The 23,134-nt window shown below is 43.6% G+C and overlaps 1 protein-coding gene and 1 long non-coding RNA gene across 7 annotated transcripts in view; one reads left to right on the forward strand and one right to left on the reverse strand.

The window, feature by feature from the left end:
* Nucleotides 1-23,134, reverse strand: part of LOC127952757 (gastrula zinc finger protein XlCGF57.1-like) — a 179,293-nt gene that overhangs the window by 143,910 nt on the left and 12,249 nt on the right. The gene's annotated exons all lie outside the window — the stretch shown is intronic.
* Nucleotides 1-23,134, forward strand: part of LOC127952784 (uncharacterized) — a 169,796-nt gene that overhangs the window by 142,298 nt on the left and 4,364 nt on the right. The window lies entirely within an intron of this gene.

Genomic DNA, 23,134 nt, shown 5'->3' on the forward strand with positions numbered 1-23,134 from the left:
TCTTTACTATGCTTAATGTCCATATCTATATTTTCTTTTACCATGGCTTGCTTTGCTAATTTGTCAGCTTCTTCATTCCCTAACACTCCAGTGTGTGCTGGAACCCACAAAAACTGAACCCTCTTATTTGTCTCTCGCATCGTTAATAAAACCTTTAGGATTTCTAACACCAGATCTTGTCTTGTTTCTGACTTTTGTGCCTCCAAACATATCAGCGCAGAACTTGAATCAGAACATTTTAGGGATTTTTTTATTCCCATTTCGCTTACTTTATTGATTAATATCATGATTGCTGTTAATTCTCCTGTAAACACTGACACATGATTAGTTATTCTTTCACATCTTTCCACTTCCATACCTGGGATGACATATGCAACCCCCACTTGGCCACTTTGCGGGTCTTTGGACGCATCTGTGTAAACCTGTACATACTGATCATATTTACTCCTTATATACTCTTATAAATTCTGCTTTTGATTTTTTTCTGACATTTCTCTTTTCTTTGTTCCAGGAAAGAACAGATCTATGGTTGCGGTAATATCCAGATCGGACTCACTCCTAATGTTACCACTGGGATCACACTATACCCATTACCAACTCATTCATGACCCACTCAAAACTATTACATTTCCTTTTCCCATGTTGCCAGATGACTCGAGTATACTTTTTGTCAGGTGGTCCTCCTTCTGACCCTTTAAATTTGCACTATATGTCAAAATCAGTTGTCGTCTCCTCATCTCCAGCTGTAACACTGGGACTGGAGAGGACGGGTAAGCCCCACAACATATTCTCAGAGCTTGAGCCTGTACTCGTTCTAGCCTTTCCAGCTGTGACTTGGCCGCAGACCCATATACCTGTCATCCATAATCAATTATTGCTCTTATCATTGTTGTATAGATCGTTTTAATGCCAGTCAATCCGCCCCCCATTCCCGTCCTGATATACATCTCATTACATTTATAATTCTCTTACATTTTTCCTCCATTTTACTTGAATGTGTTCTCCATGCAACTTTAATATCAAACCACATTCCTAAGAATTTTCTCTATTGAGAATTTAAAACCCCATTTATATGACAACCTTTCAACCTCGTTCAATGCCAACTGCATTTTATTAAAGATAAAATCCACGTTTCTACCTCTAATCCACAGAGCTCCGTCATCTGCAAACAATGATTTATTTATATTTCTATCTATAGACACAAAGACATCATTAATCATAATAATAAATAGCAAAGGACTTATAACACTTGCCTGAGGAGTGCCATTTTAAATTTTTCCTTCTCGATACACAATCCCCAATCCTAACTTTAAAGTCTGGTGCTGCTTCTTCTATGGCGGTTGAAAAGCCGACTTATGGTGTAATACTGCCACCAACTGGAGTGGAGCATAAATATATATATATATATATATATATATATATATATATACACACACACAACATATACTACTCACAAATCAGGCAACCTATTGGACCTTAATTATACACAACACTGCTCTACTGATCATGTTCTGGTTACTCCACTGCAAACGTCAGATCACTTCCTCCTCACTCTTAACCTCAACATGATCCCTGACACATCACTTACCCCTCCACATGTCATCTTTCGACGTAACCTACACACACTTTCACCCTCCCGGCTATCTGCAATGGTTTCATCTTCACTTCCTTCCCCTAAATGTTTGCATCTTTGGACGCTAACAGTGCTACTGATACTTTCTGCTCCACTCTTACATCTTGTTTAGACACTGTTTGCCCCATATCTTCCAGGTCAGCCCGTAACACCCCTTCTGCCCCTTGGTTATCTGATGTTCTACGCGAACACCGTTCTAAGCTGAGAGCTGCTGAAAGGGTGTGGTGCAAGTCCAAAAACACTACTGACCTTATTGTGTATCAGTCACTCCTATCTTCTTTCTCTGCTAATGTCTCCATTGCTAAAATGACATACTACCATAACAAAATTAACAATTCATCTAACTCTCACATGCTTTTTAAAACATTTTCCTCACTTCTTTGTCCTCCTCCTCCCCTTCCTGCTTCATCTCTAATAGCTGACGACTTTGCCACGTTTTTCATTAATAAAATTAAACACATTAGTGCACAATTTTCCACACCACAATCAGTCAAGCTCATATCACCAGCAAACTTACACTCATTTACATCCTTCTCTTCACTCTCTGAGGCAGAAGTGTCAAAACTCATCCTTTCTAATCACCCTACTACTTGCCCGCTTGATCCTATTCCATCTCATCTCCTTCAAACCATTTCTCCTACAGTTGTACCTGCACTCACTCACATCATCAACACTTCCCTCCACACTGGTGTTTTTCCCTCATCATGTAGACAGGCTCGTATAACTCCACTGCTTAAAGGTGCCAACTGTCATGTCTGGCAAAAAAAATCAAGTCATACTCCACATTCCATACCAGATGGGGGCAGTATGCCTCAATAAAGTGAATTGGTCTACTCTAGAATAACAAACGAGAAACGGCATAGTCTCTATGCTCTGCCCCTACCTTCACAACAACCCTACAGCCATAGCCGAAGCCTAAGAGGACGTTTTGCCTCCAGAGGAACGTTGGGTGATGTCAAGTGATATTGAAACATGACATCTTCAAGCTACTCCCCTTCACCTTTATCAGTGAATATGTTCCTAATCGTTTTGTTCATATTACATTTTGAGTTGTATATACACATTATTTGAATTAAATTAATTTGACAGACAGCATTCTGTCAACATCATTGGTAAACATCAGACAGCTGATGTTGACCAAGCTAGCGCCAACCAATGTAACCAGAGCTGCCAACTCTCAAGCATTAACCATGAGACACACGCAATTGACTCTTTTCACACGCTTTCACGCCACACTTCAATTTTCTGGCGCACAGACAAACCACGAAGCAAAGAGGACACGGAGACCAACAGACTAGACAGAGCAGGTTAGTTATGATATTAAAAAATGGGTAACTTATAGCTAGCTAATTATCATACGCAGCTATGGTTAGCCATCGCTAACATTAGCACGTTTATCGAACAGCCTTCGATACATTTCTATGTTATAACTTCCCAATAAAAAAAATACACAAACATTTAAAACAAACTTCTAGCGAAATACTAACAGCATCTAACTTACCAATCCAAAAGAAATGTTGCAAGTTCGGAGCCGAACCTCATTTCTTTCAAGTCCATCAATTGTCTCCAGCGATTGAAAGATCCTGTGCCGATGTTTACTCTGGTTCGGCTCCTTTTCTTATCAGATTTGATTTGTGATTCCGAGCACGGTTGTTTCCCTGTAGCGGGTGGTGGTCTCTTGCCAAGGGTTTGAGCCATCCTTCCTCTCTCTTCCCTGAACTGAAATGAAGTATGCCAGCACGGTTCAGGTACGCCCACAAGCCGTGCGAGTTATTCGTGTATTGCAGGTTGGCTGGTGGTTATGTTGCCCACATACCGCCGCCCATGGCCGAAACTGGTATTACGACACCTGTCGGGCCGGGGCTAGTAATGTTAATGCTAATTAAGGTTGATATCTCTGCAGCACTGTAACTTGACATTTTTTTTATTACATCATCACCCTTATTTCTTCTCATTCTTTTTATGTGTGTAGGTATTTTTTTGGAAATTTTTACCTCAATTTTTGCATATGGCACCTTTAAGAAACCCTTAATCCATCTCTTTTAGATGACACTCAACTCTACCTGTCATTCCATCCTGATGATCCGACGGTAGCTATTCACATCTCAGCTTGTGTAACAGACATTTCTTGCTGGATGATGGACCTTCACCTTCACCTTCAACTCAACCTTGCCAAGACAGAACTGCTTGTGATTCCAGCAAACCCATCGTTTCATCACAATCTCACCATCAAGTTAGGCCCTTCAACCATAACTCCTTCAACAGCTAGAAGCCTTGGAGTTATGATTGATGATCAGCTGACTTTCTCAGACCACATTGCTAAAACTGTTCGATCCTGCAGATTTGCTTTATTTAACATCAAGAAGATCAAGCCCTTTCTTTCGGAACATGCTACCCAACTCCTTGTTCAAGCTCTTGTTCTGTCCAGGCTGGACTATTGCAATGCCCTCTTGGCAGTTCTTCCAGCCAGCTCTATCAAACCTTTACAATTAACCCAGAATGCAGCAGCAAGATTAATTTTTAATGAGCCAATAAGAATACATGTCACACCACTGTTTATCAATTTGCACTGGCTTCCAATAGCTGCTCGCATAAAATTCAAGGCATAGATGTTTGCCTGCAAAACTACCACTGGCTCTGCACCCGTTTACCTACATTTGTAACTTCAGACTTATGTGCCCTCTTAGATTAGGTTTTTATTTACTTTTTTACCTACTTTTGCTTTCTCTTTCTACACACATAACCTCTGCACTGATCATTTACGACAAAGAAACACTTTTGGACATTGGACACCACTTCACTGACCTGATTCAGGACACTTTAGCCTCCATCCCATCGTGGCCATCTGAGATTTTCCGGAACGGCGAGATAAAAAATGGCCACCTGAATAACCACCCGAGGCAACGGATTAAGAAACACTGGGATTCCCAACAGACTGAGGAAAAGAGCACACAGCACTCCTCTACCGAGCATTCTGCTTGCCAATGTCCAGTCTCTGGAGAATAAGATGGACGATCCAGAATAAGTTTCCAACGGGATATTAGGGACTGTAACATCCTTTGTTTGTCTGAAACATGGCTCACGCCCTTGGTCCCAGACGCTGCTGTAATGCCGTCTGAAAACCTCTCTGTTTTACGGATGGACAGGACAGCCGAGGCTGGCAAATGCAAAGGCGGAGGAGTGTGTTTCATGATTAACAAGAAATGGTGTGATCCCAGGAATATCTCCACTCTGTCGCGCTCCTGTTCGCCTCATCTGGAACATTTATCCATTATTTGCCGCCCATTCTATCTGCCACAGGAGTTTTCATCGATCATCATAACTGAGGTTTACATCCCACCACAAGCAGACACCGGTTTGGCTTTGTCTGAGCTTCACGATGTGCTCAGCGGCAACATCAACAAACATCCTGATGCCACTATTATCATCGCTGGGGAGTTTAATAAAGACAAACTCAGGAAAGTTATGCATAATTTTTATCAATATATATCCTGTCCAACCAGAGGACCGAATACACTGGATCATTGCTACACTCAGTTTAAAAATGCCTACAAAGCTCACTCACTATCGGCCTTCAGCAAAACGAACCATGCCGCCATTTTCCTCACACCAGAATATAAACAACGGCTCGCGAGTTCACAGATGTAGCATTAAGCTTTGTAAACACGTTAGCCAAACAAATCAGAAACCATGGGTGGACAGATCAATCCATGCAGCAGTAAACTTGACTACTTACAGCAGTTGACTTGGACTACTTACATTCAAACACGAAATTCAGGGTCTCACCAGCAATCCTGAAAACGTTCTATTCAGGGGCTATAGAAAGTGTATTGACTCAGTGTATCTCAGTGCGGTATGGGAACAGCTCCAGTCAAGACTGCAAAGCCCTGCTGAGAGTTGTGCGCTTAGCTGAGCGCATTTCAGGGTCTGCTCTCCCTTCTCTGCAGGACATCTTCTTCAAACGCTGCAGAAGCAGAGCTGCTAAAATCATCAGACTCCAACCACCCCAGTAACCATCTTTTCACTTTGCTGCCATCTGGTAAGCGCTTCCATAGCCTGATGGCAAAAACAGAGAGACTCAGAAGGAGTTTCTTCCCCCAGCCCATCAGGCTCCTAAACTCAAAACCAGCCTCTTAACATCTTCATGTCTCCACTTAATGTTCACTTATTAGTAAGATATTTATTATTCACTAGCTCACATTGACACACTGACAGTGTCAAGCTGTTTGCACATTTGCCTCTTTTACATTCCTGTGTATCTTAATATTTCAGACTACAGTATAATGCACATTGTACATCTCTGAGTATCTTAATATTTAAGACTACAGTTTACTTTCAACAAACGGACTGCTGCTTACAACGCCGGTCTTCGGTCAGGAAACATGAGCGAGTACAAAGCATTGTGCTATGCTCTCCAGCATGCAGTAAGAGCCGCCAAACACAGATACAGGGAACGCATAGAGTCACATTTCCAGCTAAATGACTCCCGACGCATGTGGCAAGGACTAAGGACCATCTGGGCCTTTGGAAATAAATCTTCCACAGAGATGAGAGCATATCCGACGTTGGCTGACGAACTAAACACTTTCTAGGGCTGCTTTGAAAGAAATCTAAGCAGTGCGAGTCTGTCGATCAGCACGTCAGGAAGCAGCAGTCAGAGCAGCGATCATCATGTGATCACCGTGTCAGAGGACGAGGTTCGGAGGGCACAAAAGCGAGTGAATGTAAGGAAAGCAGCTGGATCTGATGGGATTTCTGACTGGGTTCTGCGGTCCTGCACTGATCAGATCGCTGGTATGTTTACATCCATTTTTAATGAGTCTCTTGCTACATCGGTGGTTCCCACCTCATTCAAAAAATCTGTCATCATCCCTGTGCCTAAGAACAATAAACCCTCTTGTCTGAATGACCATAGTCCAGTTGCCCTCACATCAATAGTCATGAAGGTCTTTGAGGGACAGGTTAAAAACGTCATCTGCTCCTCCATCCCGGATACTTTGGACCCTCTTCAGTTTGCCTATCGCCCAAACAGATCAACAGATGATGCCATCTCGCACATCCTGCACTCTTCTCTCATACACATTGACAGTAATAACAGGAACTATGTAAGGCTGCTATTTATTGACTATAATTTAGCTTTAATACTATAGTCCCCTTAAAGCTTGCTTCTTAACTCATAGACCTCGGCCTGAATTCTTCACTATGCAACTGGATTCTTGATTTCCTCACTGGAAGACCTCAGGTGGTGAAACTAGGCCAGTTTCTGTGCTCTACTCTCTACACAGATGATTGTGTGTCTTCGCACAGCTCCACATCTATAATCAAATTTGCTGATGATACTGTGGTTCTGGGCCTCATTCACAACAATAATGTGACCGCATACTTGTATGAGGTAGAGAAATGAACATCATGGTGCCAGGACAACTGTCTCTCTCTGAATGTGAGCAAAACTAAAGAACTGATTGTGAACTTCAGGAAGAGACAGCAGCAGCCCTATACTCCTCTTATGATCAGCGGGACCCCTGTGGAGAGGGTGAGCAGCTTCAAGTACCTTGACGTAAACATCTCCGAGGAGCTGACTTGGACTACTTACATTCAAACACGAAATTCAGGGTCTCACCAGCAATCCTGAAAACGTTCTATTCAGGGGCTATAGAAAGTGTATTGACTCAGTGTATCTCAGTGCGGTATGGGAACAGCTCCAGTCAAGACTGCAAAGCCCTGCTGAGAGTTGTGCGCTTAGCTGAGCGCATCTCCGGGTCTGCTTTCTCCTCTCTGCAGGACATCTTCTTCAAACGCTGCAGAAGCAGAGCTGCTAAAATCATCAGACTCCAACCACCCCAGTAACCATCTTTTCACTTTGCTGCCATCTGGTAAGCGCTTCCATAGCCTGATGGCAAAAACAGAGAGACTCAGAAGGAGTTTCTTCCCCCAGCCCATCAGGCTCCTAAACTCAAAACCAGCCTCTTAACATCTTCATGTCTCCACTTAATGTTCACTTATTAGTAAGATATTTATTATTCACTAGCTCACATTGACACACTGACAGTGTCAAGCTGTTTGCACATTTGCCTCTTTTACATTCCTGTGTATCTTAATATTTCAGACTACAGTATAATGCACATTGTACATCTCTGAGTATCTTAATATTTAAGACTACAGTTTACTTTCAACAAACGGACTGCTGCTTACAACGCCGGTCTTCGGTCAGGAAACATGAGCGAGTACAAAGCATTGTGCTATGCTCTCCAGCATGCAGTAAGAGCCGCCAAACACAGATACAGGGAACGCATAGAGTCACATTTCCAGCTAAATGACTCCCGACGCATGTGGCAAGGACTAAGGACCATCTGGGCCTTTGGAAATAAATCTTCCACAGAGATGAGAGCATATCCGACGTTGGCTGACGAACTAAACACTTTCTAGGGCTGCTTTGAAAGAAATCTAAGCAGTGCGAGTCTGTCGATCAGCACGTCAGGAAGCAGCAGTCAGAGCAGCGATCATCATGTGATCACCGTGTCAGAGGACGAGGTTCGGAGGGCACAAAAGCGAGTGAATGTAAGGAAAGCAGCTGGATCTGATGGGATTTCTGACTGGGTTCTGCGGTCCTGCACTGATCAGATCGCTGGTATGTTTACATCCATTTTTAATGAGTCTCTTGCTACATCGGTGGTTCCCACCTCATTCAAAAAATCTGTCATCATCCCTGTGCCTAAGAACAATAAACCCTCTTGTCTGAATGACCATAGTCCAGTTGCCCTCACATCAATAGTCATGAAGGTCTTTGAGGGACAGGTTAAAAACGTCATCTGCTCCTCCATCCCGGATACTTTGGACCCTCTTCAGTTTGCCTATCGCCCAAACAGATCAACAGATGATGCCATCTCGCACATCCTGCACTCTTCTCTCATACACATTGACAGTAATAACAGGAACTATGTAAGGCTGCTATTTATTGACTATAATTTAGCTTTAATACTATAGTCCCCTTAAAGCTTGCTTCTTAACTCATAGACCTCGGCCTGAATTCTTCACTATGCAACTGGATTCTTGATTTCCTCACTGGAAGACCTCAGGTGGTGAAACTAGGCCAGTTTCTGTGCTCTACTCTCTACACAGATGATTGTGTGTCTTCGCACAGCTCCACATCTATAATCAAATTTGCTGATGATACTGTGGTTCTGGGCCTCATTCACAACAATAATGTGACCGCATACTTGTATGAGGTAGAGAAATGAACATCATGGTGCCAGGACAACTGTCTCTCTCTGAATGTGAGCAAAACTAAAGAACTGATTGTGAACTTCAGGAAGAGACAGCAGCAGCCCTATACTCCTCTTATGATCAGCGGGACCCCTGTGGAGAGGGTGAGCAGCTTCAAGTACCTTGACGTAAACATCTCCGAGGAGCTGACTTGGACTACTTACATTCAAACACGAAATTCAGGGTCTCACCAGCAATCCTGAAAACGTTCTATTCAGGGGCTATAGAAAGTGTATTGACTCAGTGTATCTCAGTGCGGTATGGGAACAGCTCCAGTCAAGACTGCAAAGCCCTGCTGAGAGTTGTGCGCTTAGCTGAGCGCATCTCCGGGTCTGCTTTCTCCTCTCTGCAGGACATCTTCTTCAAACGCTGCAGAAGCAGAGCTGCTAAAATCATCAGACTCCAACCACCCCAGTAACCATCTTTTCACTTTGCTGCCATCTGGTAAGCGCTTCCATAGCCTGATGGCAAAAACAGAGAGACTCAGAAGGAGTTTCTTCCCCCAGCCCATCAGGCTCCTAAACTCAAAACCAGCCTCTTAACATCTTCATGTCTCCACTTAATGTTCACTTATTAGTAAGATATTTATTATTCACTAGCTCACATTGACACATCCGTGGGATCCGTGCCGAGAAGGTAGTGACTCCTTGAAGGGTAGGTGAACAACACACACGCACTTAAGGGAATAGGTATCTTCGGAGATAATGCTTGGAGAGAGAGTTGAAGAGGAGTTAGTTCTAATAGTAAGCATACAGGAATGATCTTGTCACGAACGTGACCGGACGATGACTGAGTGCCTGTGTGGCTTTTGTGGTGCAGCGCTGATGAGTGGATGATGAGGAGCAGGTGGTGATGACTAGTATTCAGGTGAGGGTGTGCGCTGTGATTGTGTGGAGGTGGAACCTGGCGTGTTTGTAACACATAGCTATATTTATGTATATTTTCATCTGTTTTTTTCTTTAATAATTGCACTGTCCATGGAGCGGACCTGACTCACATTTCACTGCTTGTTATATATGCTATATATAATTTTGTATGTGACGAATGCAAGTCTTGAATCTTGAACTTTAACACTCACTATTCTAATTCTATTCTTAAAAAAACTAACTACCTTTCTAATATGTATGTATTCTATTTTCTTTTCATTTATTATACAATTGTGTATGAGTGTGTGTGTGTGTGTGTGTGTGTGTGTATGTAAAGACCTCTAACACTAGCTTGCTCTTTTCTTTTTTTATTCTATCTGTTTTCTTTTTATTTATTATATTATTTAAAAGCCCATGTTATGTGTACTGTGTTAACCTAACTGAAACTTGTTATAGCACTTATATATCATTGCTCTTTTGGTTGTTTTTGATTGCTTCCACTGTGCTTATTTGTAAGTCGCTTTGGATAAAATGTAAATGTAAATATTCTGAAAAGCGAAAACAAACCTTTTAGCTATGTTTTGGGAATGGTCTGACAAAATTAACATTCCTGGTAGGAACCAAGAATTTAATGTTGGGATTTGGTTATAGCCTGTACTACTGCTTAGTGAATAAATGTAAACATAAAAAAGTCAAACCTTAGGGAGCTGACTTCCAAACAGCTGGCTGACGATTTCTGTATCGTAGTTGTCTTGTTTCCTTGAATATCTTGGCTGTATTCTTTTGTCAGTGCACTGACCGTTTATAAAGAATGATACAAGACTCATGTAAACCAGTCAGAATGGATCAGAAGGTTACAGTGACGTCAGTGTGGGATATTCTGTACGCAGTTGGGTGGTTCGAACTCAGCTGGCCTATTTCTTCTGTTAGAAATAACTGCAGCTACTCCAGAGTGAACATGTGAAAGGACGAATGTTTATTTGTGTGAATATGCACAAAATGTGGTTTCTGTCAGAAAACAAATTAAGATGATAAATACACATGTTATAATATGAAATGAGAAATGACAGATGCAAAGATAAATTGTAATAACTATTAAAATGCTGGTGAGAGACTAAATAAATATTTACATTGACACATATGACAAGCAATGCTCTTTTATAAATAAGCATCTTTGATTGCAAATAAACAAATAAATTCGTCATATACGTGAGGATTACATCTATGGTACTTATATCGATGCAATTATTTTCCTGAGGTAAAATATACTGAATTACGCTATGACACACTCTGAAACACATCTACTCTGATAATAAATATTATTACTTACGGAGTTATAAATGCACAGCAATACCACACAAAGGAAAAACAGACTTTAAAGGAATAAAGCCAGGGAAACTCTGTATCAAACTATTATGCTGGACAGTAGCGTCTAACTGAAAACTTTTGCGCATGCACCAGACAAGTCTGGACAAGTTCGGCTCGCGGATGCGTGAGGCAGGGAATTTTGTACAGCCGCCCCACAAATTTACACAGGAAATTTGTAACTCCACAAAATGTCCAGCTTATCGACTGGTGCTACAAGCTAATCTTCAGCCATTTCTGGTAGCACAATCATTTTGGCCACAGGGCGGATGTATGTGTTGCCTTTAATGTCCACTTCAGCAGCTCTGATTGCACCATCATCACTTGGTAGGACTCTGGTTATCTTTCCGACAGGCCACTGGGCTCTGGGAAGTTGGGAATCTGCAATCAATACAACCTGATCGACTGCTAGATTTGGTGTGATGTTCTGCCACTTCTGTCGAAGTTGAAGACTTGGTAGATAGTTTCTGAGGAACTGGGTCCAGAAGTGATCGGCGATCACTTGGCTGTGTCTATAGCGACGCCGTCCAAGCAGATTATTGGGTCCATAGACCGCCTGAGGTAGGGAAGCATCTTGCCGCCCCATAAGCAGCAAATTGGGGGTAATCAGGTCTGGATCCGCTATATCAGACGATACATACACCAGGGGCTTTGAATTTAAGATACCCTCCACCTCGATCAACACTGTACTCAGGACTTCCTCTGAGAAGGTATGATCTTTCAGGACAACTTGGAGGGAAGCCTTGACAGATTTAATTTCCCTCTCCCATACTCCTCCAAAGTGAGGCGCGTGCGGTGGGTTGAATCTGAAGGAAATTTTTTGGTTGGCTAGCTGCTCTCGGAGGGATGGTTCCATTGCTGCGAAAGCTTCAGAGAGCTCACGCTCTCCCCCTCTGAAGTGTGTGCCCCTGTCGCAGATAAGTTCAAAGGGCTTTCCTCTTCTTGCTATGAAGCGTCTGAGGGCTAATAAAAAGGAATCTGCATCCATGCTGCATAACAAGTCGAGATGTACAAACCTTGTAGTGAGACATTTAAATATTATGCCCCATCTCTTTTCCTGCCGTCTGCCAATTTTGATCATGTAGGGACCAAAACAGTCCATCCCTGTCGACCAGAATGGAGGCTAATTAATCCTCAGACAAGAAACTGGTTTGTCTGCCATTTTAGGTATAACAGGCTTGCCACACCATTTCCTACATTCAGCACATTGTCTCTGGTGCTTTTTGACCATCTGACGGCCTCTGAGAACCCAATAGGTTCGTCTTAACTCAGCGAAGACTCTTTCAGGACCTGCATGCATCAGGCGGTTATCAAAATCTAGGATTAACAGTTTGGTTATGGGGTGTTCTGGTGCCAGCACAATAGGGTGAAGTGCATCCTCTGGTAGTGTTGCAGCTTTCGGTAATCTACCACCAACTCTAATCAGTCCTAGATCAGGGTCTAATGCTGGAGCAAGGGAACTTAGTCGACTGTTTGAATGCACAGGTTTGTTGGCTTGAAAGGCATGCACTTCATCAGGAAAGCTTTCAGTCTGTGCACGTTTGAGTACAGCCATTTCAGTCTCTATGCGTTCCGTGGCAGACATGGGGTGCTGCAGCACCATGCAGAAACTCATATGTGGTCATGATAAGGTCGTCCCATGATTTGCAGTTATCTACATTAGGTAAAGAGGTATGATTGATTGAGACATTACCGCAGAATTTGGATTTGCGGAGTTCATCTGAGTCTTCCACTGGCACTGAGGGGTGGATAGGCCAGTGGTCTGGAGACTGATGCAAAAATTCCATCGGCAGGTGTGGGACAGATCTGTGAGGGTCTTACCCCGGGTTATATCGTCAGCAGGGTTGTTGTCTGAATCTACATAGTTCCAGTTTTCACATCCAACGAGGTCTTGAATCTCTGCAATTCGTGTGCCTACAAAAACTTTGTAGGTGCATGACTCAGACTTTATCCAGTGTAACACGGTGGTTGAGTCTGACCACATGACTGTCTGTCTGATGTTGAGAGTAAGTTCGGAGTTCAGTGTTTTGGCAAGCTGAGCCCCAGACAATGCTGCACAGAGTTCAAGGCGTGGCACAGAGAGTTGCTTCTTAGGTGCCACGCGTGACCTCGCCATGATAAATACAACTTGGATAGAGTCATCCCTTTCTGCCCGTAAATATGCCACAGAGCCATATGCTTTCTCTGAAGCATCACAGAAGACATGTATATCGAGAGTTGAGGAGGTGTTGTTGCATGCTGGTGTGTAACACCTAGGTATTGTTATTCTTTGTAGGTCTGGAAGCTCTTCTTCCCATGCCTGCCATTCTGAAAGGAGATCAGCTGGTAGAGGTTCATCCCAGCTTTCAACCCTCATCCATAATGTTTGAACCAGAATTTTGGCCCTTGTAATAAAGGGTATGATGTATCCGAGTGGATCATACTGGCTTGCCAGGATGCGATAAACAGTTCTCATTGAGGTTTCACCATTCGTAGAGACAGGTCTGTGTTTGTAACTGAAAGTGTCTTGTGAACAGTGCCACATCAATCCAAGTGCTGACTCTTGCAGATCAGTTTTATTAGCTGACAACCACAGTTCACAGCCCTCTGATTTTGCTTCGGAGGGTAGGTGAGCAATCACATCAGGAACATTGCTAGCCCACTGCCTTATGTCAAACCCACCAGTATTCAACAATGTTCTCATTTTGTCAATGTGTTTCTTAGCCTGATGCTGACACTGAAGTGACTGTAAGCAGTTGTCCACATAGAAAGACTGCTGGATAGACTCAACTACCTCTTCATTGCCCTCAGTGTTGCCTCTGACATGCCTCTGGAGAGCATATGTGGCGCAACATGGACTACATGTGGTCCCAAATGGTAATACTCTCCATTCATAGATGTCAGGGGTGCGCTCTCTTTCCATGTCCCTCCAAAGAAAACGGAGCAGTGGCTGATCTTCAGGTAGCAGTCTGATATGGCGAAACATAGCTTGTATGTCTCCATTTATGGCAACAGCATACTGTCTGAATCTAAGCAGGACTCCAAGCAGTGGTGGACCAAGGGTGGGACCAGGCAGTAGATTGTCATTTAGGTTTGTCTGCAGATGGCTGAAAGAGCAATTAAACACCACACGGTCTTTGCCATTGTGGTGCACAATGTGGTGAGGAACAAACCATGACTCAGTGGAATTGGCTGCTTCTGCACTGGTTATTCGGACTGCATAGCCAGCCTCTTCAAGTTTGTGAATCTCCTTGTTATACACATTTGCCAGGTTAGTGTCCTTAATCAAGCGGCGTTCTGTGGCTCTTAAAAGAGCCATGACAGCATTTGGTGATGCCTGAAATTTGGGTGCATCCACTTTTCGCAGCAGTGGAGTAGTGTAGCGATTAACACCATCAACTGTTACTTGTACCGTTTTCTGTTCCAACATGGCAAGTGCAGCTTTATCTTGTTTGGAACGGACTACTTCTTTTTCGTTTCTTGATGGCAGTATGTCAAGCTGCCACAATCGCTCCACATGTTGACGTAACTCTTGTGTAGGTGAAAGGAATGTGGTGTGAAGGTATGAGCTTATGTTTGAGGGTTGCTGGAAAAAGGTTGTTGGTCCTTGCACTGTCCAGCCAAGCTGCGTGTGTACTGCTATAGGGCTACCAAGCGGACCCATATGAATTGGGCAGTTTGGTGTAATCAGCTGCGGATAATCTGATCCTATGAGCAGCAGAGGCTGTACTTTGGTGAAGCTTTGTAAAGGAATGTCCCTGAGGTGTCCATATCTCCTCTTCAGCGTGTCTACTGGACAAGACTACTCAGCAAGATTAAGATCTGCAGCTGTGAAAGCCTTATGAATCTGGTGTTTTACATTCAGGTGTGACAGAGCTGATACCTCAAAGGAGACAGTGGTACCTCTCAGGTGAACAAGGTCGTGTCTTATTGTTCTAAGATCCAGCACTTCCTCAGGTCATTCTAAATGCAGATGTTTGGCTGCTGCAGGTAGTATGATTGTTTTTTCAGACCCGTCGTCCAGCACTGCATGAGTGTCCAGAAACCTTTTGCCGCTGCGAAGTCTCACTGGAACTACCTTCAGCATGACTCTGCCTGAGTGACTGGTTTGATCCAAGTAAACTTGAGAATTAGTTGTGCTCACCGTTAGTATGCTCTGATTCTCCACAGCAACTGCAACTTCATGTAGAACGGGCAGGTGGAGTCCCCCACATGTAGAACATGCTCTCTTAAGAGTACAGCTGTCTGGTTTGTGACCTTGTCCACACCTCCAGCATTTATTGTGGTCCTTTAACCAGCTTCCCCTTTTGAGTGTGGTTCAACCTGCAAAAAGCTGCACAAGTATTGAGGTAATGTTCATGGTTGTTGCAGAAGGGACAAAAGGGCTTAAAGCGATCCTGCTTTTTAGCTGTAGCTGCCATTTTAGATCCTGTGGATGAGCTAGAGGGCAAATTAATGGCTTGAGGTTGTTCACTGCCTGTGAGAATTGTGGCTGACTTGGCTTTTAAGTGAGGAAGGAATTTCTGTTCTCGCCGAAAGGCTTCTGGTTGCACTGGCCCTGTTACCCACCGAGAGATCTGAATGGCCTGGGACTTCCTTTCCAGCCACTCAGAAAATTCTGACAATGTATATGTTCTAGAACTGCCACTCATGATGATGTGATGGTTGAGACAGTATTCTATGAATGAGTCTCTGTAACTGACAGGAAGTTTGGTCAGTAAAGTGTCAACGTGGGAACCACACTGCAGCTCGTATCTAGATGGCCCTTCCATAGTGTTCAACATGCCCACAAGTGTGTTAACAGCTGCTGCAAAGTCCTCAAATCCCTGTGCACCACCTGGTCGAATAGCTGGAGCATTAAGGATTGCTCTAAGCTCGCTCTGAATTAACTGTCTTGGTTGACCGTATCTCTGTTCAAGAGCCTGCATGGCACTGGTGTAAGGATATGGGCTGTTGACATATCTCTTAGCTACCTGGTAAGCAGCAGGCAGATGTAGGTGATCCAAAAGCACTTGATACTTCTGGTCCTCTGTTAAATGTCTGTGTGGGCCAAGGGCGCTGTCCAACCCTTTCTTGAGCATTAGGAAATCATTTTCTTTCCCTGAGGAAAATACTGCCAGCCTTGGTTTTGGTATGCCATAGGAAGAAGCAATGACCATCTCCATCAGTCCAGGCGTCACAGTGTTTGTAGGATAATAATGTTGTGATTGTGGTCCAGGCCGAGAAGGAGGTGGTGGTGGTAGAAAAGGGTGATGCAGATGCATTGTTAGTTGAATTGGCTCAGGCTGAACTTGAGCTGGCACTGTCTGCTGGTACTGTGGCGGCATTGAGACTGGAACAGATTGTGCAGCAACTGGCTGACGTTGGGGCTGCACATGAGAAGGCTTGGCTGATGCTGTATCTGAGGATGGGCAGGCTGAGCAGCTGTAGAAGGCCATGAGTCTGCCCGTCTGAGTTCAGAAAGCAGTCTTTGAGGTTATGGCCCTGGCAGAGAAGCTACACGAGCTATATTACTTGGCTGCATGCTTGATTGTGGGCGCTGCTGCATAGGGGGCTCATGATAGAGTGTTTCCTCATAGTGTGGAGATGATGCTACAGTCATGGAAGGTTGTAATCCCATGTTCCTGAGTTCAGTCTGAGGAATGCTCTTATAATGTCCATTCTGAATCTGAAGCTCTCTCATCTCACTGCTTAAATCTCTCCACCGTGCCTCCAAATGGTGCAGGTTTCCACCTTCAAAGTCTCTGTCCAAGGGAGGAGGAGTAATATAGCTCTTATAAGGGTCCTGGCTTACATTATGTATTCCTTGAGTGCCATCTGCTGGTGATGGATGAGCATGCATCAGATGTGGATAACCAAGCACATAATCCTCCAAGTAGGTGGGTACCTGCCGGGTACGACTTGGACGAGGATCTGGTACTTGTTCTCCCTCATAGTAATCTCTGGATGTAGCCATAGCGCAGCTGATGTCCCGATCCTGCTCGAAGGACCAATTTGTGGGATATTCTGTACGCAGTTGGGTGGTTGGAACTCAGCTGGCCTATTTCTTCTGTTAGAAAGAGCTGAAAGAACAAATTACACTGTGTGTGCGCGCGCTGTTCTTGCGCTCCGCTGTGCTCATTGTAATAATTATTCAAATGCTGGTCAGAGACTAAATAAATATTTACATTGACACATATGACAAGCAATGCTCTTATACAAATAAATAAGCATCTTTGATTGCAAATAAACAAATAAATTTGTCATATACGTGAGGATTACATCTATGGTACTTATATCGATGCAATTATTTTCCTGAGGTAAAATAAACTGAATTACGCTATGACACTCTCTGAAACACATCTACTCTGATAATAAATATTATTACTTACGGAGTTATAAACACACAGCAATACCACACAAAGGAAAAACAGACTTTAAAGGAATAAAGCCAGGGAAACTCTGTATCAAACTTTTATGCTGGACAGTAGCGTCTAACTGAAAACTTTTGCGCATGCACCAGACAAGTCTAGACAAGTTCGGCTCACGCATGCGTGAGGCAGGGAATTTTGTACAGTCAGATTGCGGTTCTTTTAAGGATATCATATGATCTTAAACCTGCAGTCCTGCATAGTCATGGCTCAGATAAATGGGGGTGGAAAAGGGCTTTCAAGCTAATGACACACAGGAGAGATCCACTGAGCCTCACGGTAATATAATACCCATACGCTCTCAGTCTTCAGTAGTTATAAATGCATTTATCAAATACTAGGAAATAATTATAGGAAATCAAAATATATAATATAGAATTATAGCTGAATATAAAAATTGAAACACTGAACAGTTACATCCTACACTGTTTAAAATAAGAAACGTCTTTTTACAGAGAAATTGCAGTATAATGTTACAGTAATTTCAAATTTTTCTTTAGAAGTGTGAATTTCCATAAAAGTACATACATTCGCACCAAATGTAAATAATTGTTAATTATTTAACGGATTGTGTGAGTCACTGAAAAAAGGTGACATTTTCCTTATTAATATAACATAATGAATAATAATAATTATATAAAGAGCACTGTGTTAGCAGTGCAAGGTTGTGGGTTCGATTCTCAGGGAACACGTTAGGTAACATCAACATCCATTTCTAAAGAATGCTTTCAGCACCTTGTTGAATCAATGCCACGTAGAATTAAGGCAGTTCTGAAGGCGAAAGGGGGTCAAACACAGTATTAGTATGGTGTTCCTAATAATCCTTTAGGTGAGTGTACTATATTAATAATAATAAATTCACAATAATGTTCTTTTTTCTTCAGAATATTACCAATAGCGTAAGTGTGAACATAGAAGCCATGCGTTAGATTTTAATTTCTTAAATTCCTAATATGCATCAAAAAGTCAGATGGAATAAGATAAAAATGCATCATGAGACAAAAGTCCACATGAGATCAGTAAGGCAATGCAACAAACATTTTTTCGCTAACACTTTACAATAAGTTTCCATTTTTAAACATCAGTTAAATGAGTTCGCTAACATGAACAGTACTTGTAAAGCATTTATTAATCTTTGTTAACATTAATTTCAAAACAATTTTTACTTTAATGTATTAGTAATCTTTAATAGAACTGAGCTTACTTGAACTAACAAGAGTTGTACTTTTATTAACAAATGTTAACAAAGATTAGTAAATATTTTAACAAATGTATTGCTTATTGTTAGATAATACATTAAGTAATTGTTAACTAATGAACCTTATTACAAAGTGTTGCCGTTTTTTCCGATAATTTTAGGAATCCTTAGATGTTACTTCAACCCTGAACCCTTATTAAAGATGGGAACGTAGTGATGATATGCTTTGCTAAAGCAAGCTTTTCGGCACTTGATGGGTAACAGGGGCGACAGAGAAGAGCAAAATCCACAGAAATTGAACTACAACCAGGCTTGAAATTTAACTGCCATGTCAACGCTGCCATCAGACAGGGCAAAGACCAGGTCAGAGTTTATTTCTGTGTTTTCCATTATTAGGTCACTGTTGCATACTTTGACAATAAGACTCCTTGACTCTAATTTAATTGTTCCAGTTTTTTGTGTTCTTCGAGTATCCCTGGTGCCTTGCTTTGAAGCAGAGAGAGAAGGTCCCCCTTTTCGTTTTGCACTGAAACATTCTACATTAATAGATCTTGGGAGACGTAAAAGGTGTGAATTTTACCTTTGAAATACCTTACTCCAGTTTACCTGTGATTTTATTTTGTGCCATTTTAATTTGGAGTGTAAAGCAACTAATCACATTTGAAAGACAATCTGTTACCTGTGCGATGGAGTTTGAAAATGAATCACCATTTAATTTATTGTTACCTGGCACATGTGGCAATATGGATTTCAGGTGATGTTTTTCAGTCTTAACAAATCATTAGAATAGACTAGGATACATACATAGTACAAAAACAAAATACCTGGATTTGATGGGTCTCTTGATAATGTATGTGGTGTAGGGCTTCTGTGGCTGACATGTAGATCTAAAATCTGTCAAAGTTCTTCATTTCTACATTCCTTTAAATATCTATAAAAAATGGGAAATCAGCATTGTATTCTGAACTTTGTCAAATGCAAATCCTCATTCTGATGTGGTTTGACTTATGAGATGTTCACTACTGTAAATGCATAAATCTTATTTGAGTACTCTACCATTTTTAAAAGCCATGGCAAGAACTTTGACAGATTCTGTTTTTTTTTTCTTCTGGTTCCTGGAGAAAAAAGAAGAAGAGAGAAATGCTATTTACACTGCATACTTGGAATGCATTTCCAAATAAATCTCAATCCAAACACCATGAAATCAAAATTTAAAATTCTTATATTTTTTAATGGAATACTGCCAGTCTTTATAATAAATAATTTATCTGTGAACTTTTTTGTGCCCTCGTAATGTTTAATCAAAACGTTAACCCCCTCAAAACAACTCATTCTCTCTTCCGGTCAAATGCTATGGCACAAGGGTGGAGCTAGTGATGTGACGGCTGAACGCTGGGGGAAATCTTAAGCTAGTGCTTTACTTTATCGAAATCAACGCATTGACCAGTGCTGATGCAAGCCACGGGGTGTACACTACCATTAAAAGTTGAGAGGATATTCCAAAAGGCTTTGACTTCGTTAAATAAACATGAGCACTGCATGTTTAAAAATTACAAACCGGTGTGGGTGTTTTTACATCGTTTTAACAAAACACACATCTTTGAACGCTGATGAAGCATATATGTATAACCGTATTTCATACAGTTTTTTTTTACCGAAATACCATAACTTCACAAACAAGTAAATGTTCCTGTGGCTCAATTGGTAGAGCTATCAAGTGCAAGGTTGGGGGTTCGATTCCCCGGGAACACATGATAGGTAAAACTTGATAGCCTGAATGCACTGTAAGTCGCTTTTGTGTTATGTGTAATTTACTTTTGTGTTATGCGTTATGATTAACACCTGGCTCTCTTTGCAGTGATTGGCGTGGGGAACCGGTATTTAGGCCAGCTCAGGACCGGCGAGTTGAGAGAGAGCTGGAGAATCGTGGGAGTAAGAAACTGCCGAGCTGCAAACCCAGAGACGAAGACTACAGTAGTGCGAATTACAGAAATATTGCCACGTGCATGCCCATGTGGCGCAATTGTTTATTTTTTTTTATTTTGTGAATAAAGTTTCTCATGAGTCTTAGCACGCCGACCTCAGTCTCCTTCCTCTCCACATGAACAAATTTGGTTACACTGGTGCCGAAACCCGGGAGGAAGTAGAACAATTCCGCCATGCAAACTCCGTCAGGACCATTGGGATCGCCATTTGCAGAGGTCATAACATTGCTCGCGGGCCTGCATCAGGAACAACACCAAGCCCGGCTGGACTTATGGGCCAACCAAGAACACTGGTTTCGGGCCATGATGCAGGTGGACCGCGAGCTGTTCCGGAGCTTGCTGAACCGGGAGGGTTGGACGGGGTCGGCCTCCCACAGCGCTAGCCCGGCCCCCCACATACCTCTCATGAAGGGGCCAACAGATGATCCAGAAGCGTTCCTTGATCTGTTCGAAAAACAGCCGAGGAATACGGGTGGCCGACAGACAACTGGTCCGCGTCATCCCACTGCTGTTGGGGAGGCCCAAAAGGCTGCCCAACATCTGCCTGTCCTGAACCTCCTGGTGTATTGCGATTTAAAATAAGCCATTCTTCAGAGGGTCGGCCTCTGCCTCTAACAACACCGTCAGCGCTTCCGGTCGCTGGAACTGACCGAAGTGGGCCGACCCTTTGTCTCGGCACAGCAGCTCCGGAACTCGTGCCGCAACTGGCTGTTGGCCGGAGGAAGCGATGCTGATACCATCATCAGCAAGGTGGTACTGGAGCAGTTCATCACCCGTCTCCCAAAGAGGACCGCCCAGTGGGTCCAGTGCCACCGCCCAGCGTCACTGGATCTGGCCATCCAACTGGCGGCGTGTTTCCGGGTCGGCGAGCCCCTACCATCTTTCTCTCTCTCTCTCTTCCCCTGCCCTGAAACCCATCCCTCTCCCTAGGTCCCGTTGGGCTGGGCCACCGAGGGCCGCCCCCCCGCTGGAGGTCGGGGATGGAGCCAGCAGCTGGGGCGCGAGACCCGACCTGGAGAATGGGATCGCCGTGCTGAGAGGGGTCCTAGGAGACTCCTGCTGCTACCCCATGCCAATCGCCTGACCCACTTCCGGCCACTATGGAGGTGGGGAGGCCTGGGCCGGCCTGCTGCCATTGCAGGGATCTGGGCCATTTCGTGGATCGGTGCCTGGTAATTGAGGTGGGGGCATTGGTCCGGATCCTGGAAGACCCACAGGCTACCAACGATCAAGCAGGGATGTACCAAATACCTGTGCGTATTAAGAGGGGTACCTATCAGGTCTTGGTGGATTCATCAGCCTCCATCCATCAAAGCCTCATACAAACTGGGGCATTGGATACGGGCTGCATGGTTAAGGTAAGGTGTGTGCACGGGGATATAGTGGAATACCCCGTAAAGGCCACAGCCATCCAATTTAGAGGCCAAAAGCATAATGTGGAGGTGGCTGTTAGTCCGAGCTTCCAGCTACTAATTGAACTAATTGGCCAGCATTTGAGCAGTTATTGGGGTGTGTAACAGTGGATGCCTCGTGTGAAGAGAGACGGCTGGAGGGGGGTGCGAGCGTGCAGGTGGGTGAATCTGTGCCAGGACCCAGCAGGGCGGTCTCAGGGGAACCGAGTGGCCAGGCAAGGCTAAACTTTTCCAGCCGCAATTACTTTCCTCTGGAACAGTCCCAGGATGAGACCCTCAAACATGCTTTTGAGTAGGTCTGTGCCATCGATGGGCAGATTGTCCACCCTGACCACGCGCTCTCCCATCCATATTTTGCCATAATTAAGGACCGGTTGTATCGAGGGACCTGCGAGCAAAACTCCATACACTGGGGCGGCTCTCTATGGAAAATTTGCTCCAGGCCCAGGACAAGCAAAGCCAGCTATAAAACCGGGGGGCTCAGTTACGAGAATTTGCACCGGGAGATAAAGTGCTTGTGTTACTCCCAACCTCTAGCTCCAAATTATTAGCAAAGTGGCAAGGACCCTTTGAGGTCACATGGTGGATAGGAGATCTCAATCATGTAGTAGTATAAACAGATAGAGGAGACTCACAGCAAATCTACCACCCCAATCTGTCATTGGGCGGTTATAGGTAAGAGTTTGCAAACGTGTTTTCGCCCCTACCTGGTCGTACTGATCTGATTCAGCACCATATTGAGACAAAGCCGGGCGTGGTGGTTCGCAGCCGGACATAGAGATTACCTGATCACAAAAAAAGCTGGTTCAGACTGAATAAGAGGCAATGCTGGGGATGGGAGTAATCGAGGAGTCCCACAGTGATTGGGCGAGCCCGATAGTTTTGGTGCCCAAAACGGACGGCTCGGTGCGGTTTTGTGTGGATTATCGCAGGGTGAACGCAGTATAAAAATTAAATGCTTATCCAATGCCGCGGATTGACGAGTTGCTCGATCGGTTAGGCACGGCTCGCTTTTACTCGACT

This window comes from Carassius gibelio, chromosome B3 (genome assembly GCF_023724105.1).
Source record: "Carassius gibelio isolate Cgi1373 ecotype wild population from Czech Republic chromosome B3, carGib1.2-hapl.c, whole genome shotgun sequence".
In the NCBI taxonomy this organism is placed as follows: Eukaryota; Metazoa; Chordata; class Actinopteri; order Cypriniformes; family Cyprinidae; genus Carassius; species Carassius gibelio.